Raw genomic sequence first — 13,013 nt, forward strand, 5'->3', positions numbered from 1 at the left:
TCAAATGGAAACTTTTAAAAAGCTAGGGTAGCAATACTTATATCAGACAAAATAAACTTTAAGACAAAGACTATAATAAAATACAAAGAAGGATACATAATAATAATAAAGGAATCAATCCAAAAATGAATATAATCCTAGTAAACACTTATGTACTCTTCATAAGAACACCTAAATATATAAAACAAATCCTGAGGACATAAAAAGAGAAATCAACAATAAAAGAATAATAGTAAGGGGTTTTAACAGCCTATTGACATCAACGGGTAAGTCTTCAAGACAGAATATTAACAAAAAAACAATGGCCTTAAGTGATATACTAGATAAGATGGATTTAATTGATACCTTCAGAGCATTTCACCCCAAAACAGAAAAATATACATTCTTTTCAAATGCTCATAGGAACATTTTCTAGGATAAACCACGTGTTAGTGTGCGAAACAAGTTTCATTAAGTTTACAAAAACTGAAATCATTTTCAGCTTCTTCTCTGATCATAATGGTGTGAAGTTCAAAATTAATCACAAGAAAAAAAATGATTAACACACAAAAACATAGAGGCTAAATAAGATGGTACTAAAGAATGAATGAGTTAACAATGAGATCAAGGAAGAAATCAAGAGATACCTTGAAACAAATGAAAATGAGAACACAACAAGCCAAAATCTATGTGACACAGCAAAAGCAGTCCTAAGAGGGAAGTTCATAGCATTAGAGGGCCTACCTCAAGAAACAATAAGAATCTAAAAACAAACAAGACTGATGGACTTTTAACTGGACTTATCAAGAAAAAAGAAAACAGTAAAGACCCAAATAAATAAAATCATAAATAAAATAGGATAAGTATCAACCAACACTACAGAAATACAAAGAATTAGAAGAAATATTACGAACAACTATAGGTCAAAAAATGGGACAATCTGGAAGAAATGGATAAATTTCTAGAAGCATACAATCTCCCAAACTGAATCAAGAAGAAACAGAAAATCTGAACAGACCAATAACAACTAATGAAACCAAAACAGTAATAAAAAAAAACCTTCCCAAAACAAAAGTTCTAAACCACAGGGTTTCACCAGTGAATTTTACCAAGCACTCAAAGAAGAACTAATACCTATCCTATTCAAACTATTACAAAACTATTTGAGAGGTGAGAAGATTCCAAAGCTAATTCCAAAACCATATAAAGACACTAAAAAGAAAGAAAATTATAAGCCAACACCCTTGATGAATATAAATGTAAAGATCCTCAAAAATACTAGCAACCTGAATACAGCAATATATTAAAAAGATCATCTAGTGGGATTTATTCCTGGAATACAAGGTTCATACCATATCTGCAAATCAATTAAAGTTATAAACCATATCAACTCTGAACAAAATCCAGCATCCATTTATGATTACAAAATCAGAAATTTGAGAATAGAATGAACATATCTCAACATAATTTAAGCAATATATGACAAACCCACAACTAACATCTCACTTAATGGGGAAAATCTAAAAACATCTCCCTTAAGATCAGGAACAAAACAGGGATGTCTGCTTTAAACACTGTTATTCAACATAGTAATGAAAGCCGTGCAGCAATCAAACAAGAAAAAATAAAACGTATCCAAATTAGAAAAGAAAAAGTAAAAATGTTATTATTAGAAGACAACATGATACTTTATATAGAGACCCCTAAAGATTCCACCAAAAACTAATAGAACTGATAAATAAATTTAGAAAAGTAGCAGAAATCAAAATGAATATCCAGAAATCAGTTGCATTTTTAAACACCAGTAACGAATTATCAGAAAGGTAAACTAAGAAAATTATTCCAGTTACAACTGTATCCAAAAAATAAAATAAAATAACTAGGAATAAATTTAACCAAGGAAGTAAAAGACTGGTACTTGGACAATGATAAGACACTGAAGAAAGCCCTAGCTTGTGGGGCTCATTTGGTTAGAGTGTCATTCCACTGACTAAAAGGTTGCAGGTTGCATCCCCCTGGTCAGACCCCATATGATAGGCAGCCAATTGATGTTTCTTTCCCTCTCCTTTCCTATCTCTCTAAAAAGCAATGGAAAAAATGACCTGCAGTAAAGTTTAAAAAAATTTTTTTAAACACGGCAGAAGATAAAAATAAATGAAAACATATAACATTCTCATGGATAAGAATTGTCATTGTTCCACTTTGCAGGCAGGAAGGGACTGGCAAGCAGTATGCAATGTGATGAAAGGTAACCTGCAACTAGGATTACTTTATCCAGAAAAGCTATCATTTTTAATGAAACTACAGATGAAGTACTTCCCAGACAAAGTAAAGCTAAAGGAGTTCATCATCACCAAGCCATTATTATATGAAATGTCAAAGGGACTTACTTAAGAAAAAGAAGATCAAATCTATGAACACCAAAATGACAACAAACTCACAACTATAAACAACTGAATCTAAAAAATAAAAACAAAATCCAACTAAGCAAACCATAATAGGAACAGAATCATAAGTATGGGAATCGTTTGAAGAGTTATCAGCTGGGAGGAGGGAGAGGGAGAAATGGGGATATGGTGCAGGGACTAAGAAGCATAATTGATAGGAACCAAATAGATGGGGGATGTTAAGAATAATATAGGAAAGAGTGAAGCCAAAGATCTTATATGCACAAGCCATGGACATGAACTGAGGGGGGTGGGATTGTTGGAGGGAAGGGGGTTACTGGGCAGAGGGGAGCAAAGGGGGGGAAATTGGAACTACTGTAAAATATAATCAATAATATATACCTTAAAAAATCGCCATTGTTAAAATGTTCATACTACTCAAAGCAATATATAGAGTCAATGCGATTCCTATCAAAATATCAATGACAGGTTGGAAAAAAAGATGGCAACAGAGTAGGTAGCAGTGTTGTCAGCTTGCTCCCATTTCAGAATGACTTGGAGTACAAACATGGAGTGGAGTGAGTGAATGCGGATTTCAGAGAGGGTGAACAGGGATGGAAATGTGGGAGCAACGTGAAAGAGGACAGAAAACTTGGACCCTGCTCTCCAAGTAGAGCTGCTGGACTTCCCAGTCCGGTGCTTCTGCCACACTGCACCAGAAAGGGGCAGCTGCTGACCCGCTCATTAGGCGAGATATGCTTGGAAACTTCCCCTTGCCATAGGCACTCCCACCAGCAAAGTCCTGGAGGAAGTCAGTGAGAAGGTTTGGTTGAAACAGCCAGAGGTGTGGGAAAAGAGAGAACAGCATGGACTGTGATAAACTGTGTGAACTGAATCTTGGTGGGGACGCCCTGCGCCCAGGGTGCTTGCATCAAGTCTCCACCAAACAAAAATGCAGAACTGAGCCATGGAGCGGGGCTTGTATGGGAAATCTGCGACCAACTCCCAGACTAGGTAGGGACCCCAGGCAGGCAACCCTGTATACGTAGGCATGCAACAAGGCTCTGCCAGGCAGGAATGGATGTTGGTATCACAGCTTAGAGGCAACACAGAGACTTTTTTGGAGAAGGAGTGGAGACAGGACCCGAGGCTGGGCAGGGACTATAGGCACACGCACTGGCATGCCAGCAGAGTAGCATTAATAGACAAGTCTGAGGAGTGCTGGAGGGTGCCAAGGACCAGTGAGGTGAACTCAACTCAGTGAAGCTCACAGCAGAGAGCTGGGGCAGGCCCATGGGTGAGAAAATAGCAGCCTCAGAATCCAGCTAGATCTCCTCACAGCCAGCCAGCCAGAAAACAAGATTTGGAACCCATAGAATTTTGACCAGGGGTGATGCCAGAAAAAGAAGACGGTGCCCAAAGCATCTCCACAAAAGAACTGAAGACATGGTGGGCAGAGTGACGCTTATTCAACTAGCCAGAGGGAAGGACCCACCAAAGAGTAACTGAAATACATCCAGACAGCTTAAACAAATAGTATAAAGTGTGTCTCAAGAGCATCAAGCTCAGGAAATCAAGGAGACTGAACCACTGAATCCCCGAGGTCTCCTATACAGAATCTCATACCAGGAAGGTGAGAAATCAAAGCAGACAAATCTGAGAAACAAAAACAAACAAGAAGAAGCATCCAACATAGGGAGACACAGAAACAACCTCCCATGAAAGGAAAAGAGGAATCCCCAGAAACAGTGCTAGATGAAACAGAGGTAAGCAAACTATTAGACACGGGATTCAAAAGAACAGTTCTAATAAAGCTCAATAAACTTGACAAACTCAGAGAAAACTATAATGAACTCCAGGGGAACTACAAAGAACTCCAGGGAAACTACAAAGAACTCCAGGGAAACTACAAAGAACACCAGGGAAGCTACAAGGAACTTAGAGAACTTACCAGCATAAAAGAGGATATAGAAATTATCAATAAGAACCAGGAAGAAATGAAGAATATAATTTCTGAACTGAAGAACACGGTAGAAGCAATCAAAAGCAGGCTAAAAGAAGCAGAGAATCAGATCAGTGTGTTAGAGGTGAACAAAGAAAAAAATTCCCAGATAATACAACAGAATGATAAAAGACTTAAAAAGAATGAAGAGGAAAAAAAAAAAAGAATGAAGAGGGTTTAAGAGAACTACAGGACAACATGATATAAAACAATATCTGTATTATATGGAAATAGAAGGAGAAGAAGAGGAGCATGGGATAGAAAATCTGATTGAAAAAGTAATGAAATAAAATTTTCCTAACCTGATGAGAGAAAAAGTCATGCAAGTCCAGGAAGCACAGAGAGTCCAAATGCAAATGAACCCAAAAAGGCCCACTCTAAGGCACATCATAATTAAAATTGCAACATTCAAAGACAAAGTGAAAATCCTAAATACAGCAAGAGGAAAAAAAGCAAATAGCATACAAGGGAGCTCCGATAAAACTATTAATTGATTTCTCAACAGAAACAATGCAAGCCAGAAGAGAATGGCAAAAAATATTTCAAGCAATGATAAACAAAGGCCTACAACCAAGACTACTACCCAGCAAGGCTCTCTTTAAAATGGAAGATGAAATAAGGAGTTTCCCAGACAAAGGAAGACTAAAAGAAGACATCTCCACTAAACCAGCATTGCAAGAGATGCTAAAGGGAATGTTTTAAGAAAAAGAAAAAGAAAAAAAAAAGAGGAGAGGAACACAGGTACAAAGGGAAATAAATAAATACATGTCAATAATAACCTTAAATGTAAATGGATTAAATGCTCAGATAAAAAGACATAAGGTAGTGAAATGGATATGAAAACATGACCTATGTATATGCTGTCTACAAGAGACACACCTCAAAACAAAAGAACTACACAAACTGAAAGTGAACGGATGGAAACAAGTATTTCAAGCAAATGGACATGAAAAAAAGGCTGGGGAAGCAATACTTATATTAGACAAAACAGATTTCACAGAAAAGGGCATAAAAAGAGACAAAGAAGGATATTTCATAATATTTAAGGGAACAATCCATCAAGAACATATAACCCTGCAGAACATATACGCACCCAAGATAGGTGCACCCAAATATATAAGGAAAATATTGGAAGACTACAAGAGTGTTAGCAACAGCAACACACTCATAGAAGGGGATTTTAACACCCCATTACCAACAATGGACAAATATTCTAAGAAAAGAAACACCAAGGATATTGATAGAGGTACTGAACAACATTCTAGATCAAATGGACTTAATTAATATATATATATATAGAACTCTTCACCCCAAAGAAGCAAAATATATGTTGTTTTCAAGTGCAAATGGAACATTTTCAAAGATAGACCACAGGGTAGGGACACAAAACGAGCCTCGACAAATTCAAGAAAATTGAAAATATATCAAGCATCTTCTCAGATCACAATGCCTTGAAAATAGAAAACAACCTCAAGAAAAAAACTCAGAGACATTCAAACTCATGGAGAATGAATTACATGATATTAAATAATGAACAGGTTAACAATGACATCGAGAAAGAAATCAAGAAGTTTCTGGAAACTAATTATAATGAACATACGACAGCCCAAAACCTATGGGACACAGCAAAAGCAGTCCTGAGAGGAAAGTTCAAAGCAATACAGGCCTACCTAAAAAAAATAGAAGAATCTTAAATAAAAAATATAACCCTACAGCTATAAGAACTAGAACAACAACAACAAACAAAACCCAGAGTGAGTAGAAGGAAGAAAATCATCAAGATCAGGGCAGAATTAAATGACATAGAGTCTAAACAAACAAATCAGGAGATCAACAAAAGTAGGAACTGCTTCATTGAAAAGATAAACAAAATCAACAAGCCTTTAGCCAGGCTCATCAAGAAAAAAAGAGAGAAGATCCTATTAAAGAAAATCAGAAATAAAAGTGGAGACATCACGACTGACATCACAGAACTACAAAGAATTGTAAGAAAGTACTACAAACAAGTATATGGCAAGCAATTTGACAACCTAGAGGAAATGGACATTTTTCTAGAAATATATAATCTTCTAAATCTCAATCAAGAAGAAGTAGAAAGCCTAAACAGACGGATAACAAAGAGTAAAATTGAAACAGTAATCAAAAAACTCATGGGACACAAAAGCCCTGGACCGGATGGCTTCACAGTCAAATTTCACAAAACATTTAGGGAAGAAATAACTCCTATCGTCCTCAAACTATTCCAAAAAATCCAAAAAGAAGTCTCCCGAACTCTTTCTATGAGACCAATATCACCCTAACTCCAAAACCAGGTCAAGACACAACAAAGAAAAAAAACTACAGACCAATATCGCTGATGAACATAGATGCTAAAATCATTAACAAAATATTGGCAAACCAGATCTAGCAACACATTAAAAAGATCATACACCGCGATAAAGTGGGATTCATCCTAGGGATGCAAGGATGGTTTAATATTCACAAATCAATAAACGTAATACAACACATAAACAAAATGAAAGACAAAAACCACATGATCATATTAATAGATGCAGAAAAGGCATTTGATAAAGTACAACACCTATTTATGATGAAAACACTCGGCAAAATGGGAATAAGGGGAGCAAACCTTAACATAATTAAGGCTCTATATGAGAAATCTGAAGCCAACATCATACTCAATGGACAAAAACTGAAAGCATTTCCCCTGAGATGAGGAACAAGACAAGGATGTCCGCTCTCTCCACTCCTATTCAACATAGTGCTGGAAGTCCTAGCCACACCAATCAGACAAGGAAAAGAAATAAAAGGCACCCAAATTGGGAAAGAAGAAGTAAAACTATCATGATATGCAGATGACATGTTAGTATACACAGAAAACCCTATGACCCCACTAAAAAACTATTTGACACAATAAGTAAAATTGGCAAAATAGCAAGGTACAAAGTCAATATTCAGAAATCGAAGGCATTTGTGTACATCAACAATAAAATATCAGAGATAGAAACTGGAAAAAAATCCCATTTACTGTTGGAACAAGGAAGATAAAGTACCTAGGAATAAACTTAACCAAGGCAGTAACAGACATGTACTCAGAAAACTATATAACACTGAAGAAAGAAATTAAGGAAGATACAAATAAATGGAAGCATATACAGTGATCATGGGTTGGAAGAACCAACATGATCAAAATGTTCATACTATCCAAAGCAATTTATAGATTCCCATAAAATCCCTATTAAAATACCAGTGACATATGTCACAGGCCTAGAAAAATTACTTCAAAAATTTATATGGACCTAAAAAGACCCCGAATGGCCACAGTAATCTTGAGACAGAAGAACACGGTTAAAAGAATCACAATACATGACATCAAACTATACTACAAGACAACTGTAATCAAAACAGTCTGGTACTGGCATAAGAACAGACAAATAGATCGATGCAGCAGAATAGAGAGCCCAGAAATAAACCCAGGTCTATATGGTCAACTAATATTCAACAAAAGTGGAATGAACATAAAATGGAGTGAGAAGAGCCTCTGCAACAAGTGGTACTGAGAGAACTGGACAGGGACACGCAAGAATAATAAAACTAGACCACCAACTCACAGCACACACGAGAATAAACTCAAGATGGATCAAAAATATAGATGTAACCATTGCACCATAAAAATCCTAAAGGAAAACATAGGCAGGAAAATTTCAGATATCACATGTAGCAATATCTTCACTGATACATCTCCTAAGGCAAGCGAAATAAAGGAAAGAATGAACAAATTGGACTATATCAAACTAAAGAGTTTCTGCTCAGCAAAAGAAAACATCAGCAAGACGAAAAGGGGACCAACCATATGGGAAAAATATTTGCCAATGATACCTCAGACAAGGCATTGATCTCCAATCAACATCAAGAAGACAGAGAGTCCAATTAAAAAATGGGCAAAGGACCTGAACAAACACGTCTCCAAGGAGGATATCCAGAGGGTCCATAGGCACATGAAAGAATGCTCAACATCGCTAGCCATCAGAGAGATGCAAATAAAAAAACACAATGAGATACCACCTCACACCAGTCAGAATGGCCATCATCAACAAATCAACAAACAATTGCTGGCAAGGATGTGGAGAAAAGGGAACCCTACTGCACTGTTGGTGGGAATACAGACTGGTGAAGCCACTATTAAAAACAATATGGAATTACCTCAAAAAGCTAAAAACAGAACTGCCTTTTGAACAAGCAATTTCACTGCTAGGATTATAGCTGAAGAATCCTGAAACCCCAATTCAAAAGAACTTATGCACCCCCATGTTCATAGCAGCGCTGTTTACAATAGCCAAGTGCTGGAAACAGCCTAAGTGCCCATCTGTAGATGAGTGGATTAAAAAACTATGATACAATTATACAATGGAATATTATGCAACAGAAAGAAAGAAGGAACTCCTGCCATTTGAGACAACATCGATGGGACTAGAGAGAATTATGCTTAGTGAAATAAGCCAGGCAATGAAAGAAAAATACCATATGATATCACCTGATACAGGAGACTAGTGAACAACACAAACAAATGAACAAAATTGAACAATGAACAGTATAACAGTTATCAGAGGGGAGAGGAGAGAGAACAAAGAGGGGTAAATAGGGGAAGGGTTTGGTAAAGGAACTAGTATAAATAACCCATGGACATGGACAACGGGGTGGGAAATGATTGTGGGAGAAGTGGTGGGCTTGGAGGGGAAGCAATGGAGAGAAAATGGAACAACTGTAATACAAAAACAATAAAATTAAATTTAAAAAATAAAAAAAATCAATGACATATTTCAGAGAACTAGAACAAATAATTCAAAAATTTATATGGCACCTCAAAGGACCCCAGATAGACACAGCAATCTTGAGAAAGAAGAACAAAATTGGAGAATACAGTCTACCTGATATCAAACTATGCTACAAGGCCTTAGTATCCAAAACATCCTGGTACTGGTATAAAAACAGACATATAAATCAATGGAACAGAATAGAGAGCCCATAAATAAGCTCATAGTTTTATGATCAATTAATATTTGACAAAAGGGACAATAACATACAATGGGGTAAAAATAGTGTACTCAATAAATGCCTTTGGGAAAATTGGAAAGGTACATGCAAAAAAAGTGGAACTAAACCACCTTATTACATAATACACAAGAATAAACTCAAAATGAATTAAAGGCTTAAATCTAAGCCGTGAAACTATAAAATTCCTAGAAGAAAATGTAAGCATTAAAATCTAGAACATTTCTCTTAGTAATATTTTTCTAAAATATGTTCTCAGGCAAGGGAAAAATAAAAAAATAAACAAATAAGACTATGTCTAAATAAAAAGTTTTTGCACAACACAAGAAACTATCAACAAAATCAAAAGACAACCCACAGAATGGGTGAATATATTCACCAGTGATACAACTGATAATGGGTTAATGTCCAAAATTTATAAAGAACTCATACAATTCAACACCCAAAACACAAATTAATTAAAAAATGAGCAAAGGACTTAAATAGACACGTCTCCAAAGAGAACATACAGGTTGCCAATAGATATATGAAAAGATGCTCAATGTCACTAATCATCATAGAAATGCAAATTAAAGCCTCAGTGAGATATAACCTCACACCTGTCAGAGTGACGCACACCCAAAACTCAACAAACAAGTGGTGGCCTGGATGTGGAGGAATGGGAACCCTTGCACCCTGTTGGTAAGAATGAAGACTGGTGCAGCCACTATGGAAAACAGTATGAAGGTTTCTCAAAAAATTAAAAATGGAACTGCCTTATGACCTAACAACTCCAATTCTGGGTATATATCCAAAGAAACTCAATGCACTAATTCAAAAGAATATATACACCCCTTGTTATTGCAGCGTTATTTGCAATAGCCAAACTATGCAAGCATCCCAAGTGCCCATCAATATGCAAGTGAATCAAAAAGTGGTGCTATATATATACAATGGAGTATTAGCCATAAAAAAGAACAAAATTTTACCTTACCATTTGTGACAACATCGATAAACCTAGAGGGTATTGTGCTCAGTGAAATAAGTCAGTCAGAGAAAGAAAAATACCATATGATTTCACTTATATGTGGAATCTAAAGAAAAATATGAACAAACAAAACAGAAACAGACTCATAGACACAAAGAACAGACTGATGGTTGTTAGAACGGAGGGGATTTGGGGAACTGAATGAAAAAGGTGAAGGGATTGAGAAGTACAGATTGGTACAAAGTAGCTGTGGGAATATAAAGTACAGAATAAGGAATATGGTCAGTAATATTGCAATAACTTTATGGTGTCAGGTGGGTACAGAAAATATCAAGGGGAGCATTTTGTAAAGTACATGGCAGTCTAATCACTGTGCTGTGCACCTAAAACTAATACAAAATAATATTGAATGTAAACTGTAATTGAATTTTTTTCTTTTTTCTTTTTTTAAAGATTTTTTAAGTATATTTTATTGATTATGCTGTTACAGTAGTTCCATTTCTTTTCCTCTTTGCTCCCCTCTGCCCAGTACCCCGCTTCCCTCCAGCACCCCACTCCCCTTGGTACATGTCCATGGGTCGTGCATATAAGTTCTTTGGCTTCACCCTTTCCTGTATTATACTTAACATCCCCCTGTCTATTTTGTACCAAGAGATCATGCTCCTTAGTCCCTGAACCATTTCCCCATTTCTCCCCCTCCACCCTTCCAGCTGATAACCCTCCAAATGATCTTCATACCTATGATTCTGTTCCATTCTGGTTTGCTTAGTTGAAATTTGTTTTTATTTTTTAGATTCAGTTGTTGATAGTTGTGAGTTTGTTGACATTTTAGTGTTCATAGTTTTGATGTTCTTTTTCTTAAATAAGTCTCTTTGACATTTCATATAATAATGGCTTGGTGATGATGAACTCCTTTATCTTCACCTTGTCTGGGAAGCACTTCATCTGCCCTTCCATTTCAAATGATAGCTTTGCCGGATAGAGTAATCTTGGTTGTAGGTTACTTTTCATCACATTGAATACTTCTTGCCAGTCCCTTCTTGCCTGCAAAGTGTCCTCTGAGAAATCAGCTGATAGTCCTATAGGCACCCCCATGTGGGCAACTCTCTGCCTCTTTCTTGCTGCCCCCAGGACTCTGTCTTTCTCTTTCACCTTTGACATCTCAGTCATGAAGCGTCCTGGTGTGGTCTCCTCTCTGTCCAGCTCGCCCGGGACGTGCTGTGCTTCCTGGACCTGTATGTCCATCTCCTTCGCAAAATTTGGGAATTTTTTCTCATTTTTTTCAATTCTTTCTTCCTCATTCTGCACTGGTGGACTGTTTTTTTCATCGTTATGTTCCAAACCATTGATCTGAACCCCGGTTTTCTTCCCTTCACCATTAGTTTTGTGTGGATTTTCCTCCATTTCACTTCGCATAGCCTTCTCTTCTTCCCTTATACATCTGCCATATTCAAGGATATCTGTCAAGCCTGTGAGCATATTTATCACCAGCGTTTTGAATTCTGCATTTGTTAGGTTGTCTATCTCCTCATCTGTGAGGTTGGCTATCTCCTCGTCACTTAGTTCTCCCACTGGAACCTTGATCCATTTCCCCTTTTGGGCCATACTTCTCTGTCTCCTCATTCTGACAGGCTCCTCTGTTTGTTTGTCTCCACGTCCCAGGTAGAGCTGTCACTCCTGTTATGCTGTAAGGGGCAGAGCCTTAGGGACTCGTCAGTACAAGGTGACCTGTTTCACCACATTGTGGTGCTATATGTGGGGGAGGTGTGCGAGATGAAACAATGCTGCCTTCCCAGCACTCTCCCCTTTTCCAGGCACCTCTCCTACCTCCATACTGGACTGGTGCCCCTCTAGCTGTTGCCCTGGCCATCATTTCCAGATTGGGTGGGTCTGTGGACGTTCTAGGACTGTGGGGGCCCTTTATTCAAGTGGACACTACTGAGAGACTGGCAGTTTCTTCCTCCGCTTCAACCCCGACTGGTCTGCACAGCCAGAAGCAATGAGGCTTGATTTTCCCCAGTGGTGGGATCATGGGCTGTGAGGTGCGGTGAGGAGCTGGGAATGCTCCCCAGGTGTCCCTCCTGATTTTTGAAACGTGTGACTGTGTTTTCTGCTGGCCTGCCACTGCCGCTCCTGCTGCCTCCACCACACCACGTGCTCTCCACCCTCGCTCTGTCCCTCCTACCTGTCTGGATGAGTATTTCTCCTTTATATCTTTGTTTTCTGGACTTCCATGCAGTTTGCTTTTCTGGAATTTCTGGTTATTTCTAGTTTTGAGGTAGTTGTTTTCCTTCCTAGTTATGGAGGGACACACAGTGTGTCTGTCTACGACTCCATCTTGGCCATAAGTCTAAAGATTGTGTTGAAAATAAATTTTTAAAAGAACTTTACTTTGATTCTTTCTTATATCTTCAATATCTTTACTCAACTTATATCTTAAAACTGCTTTATTGAGATGTAATTTGTACCTGGTATATAGACAAATTGCCCACTTAAGTATTTAATCGTTTTTTATATTCACAAGTATGTGCAACCATCACTATAGTAACTATTAAAAGACTTTCTTTACCTCAAAAAGCATCCACATATTCTGTATCTGTCATCTGCCAAATCCCCCACCTTTCTC

This window comes from Furipterus horrens, unplaced genomic scaffold, assembly GCF_987537825.1.
Source record: "Furipterus horrens unplaced genomic scaffold, mFurHor1.1.pri manual_scaffold_17, whole genome shotgun sequence".
In the NCBI taxonomy this organism is placed as follows: domain Eukaryota; kingdom Metazoa; phylum Chordata; class Mammalia; order Chiroptera; family Furipteridae; genus Furipterus; species Furipterus horrens.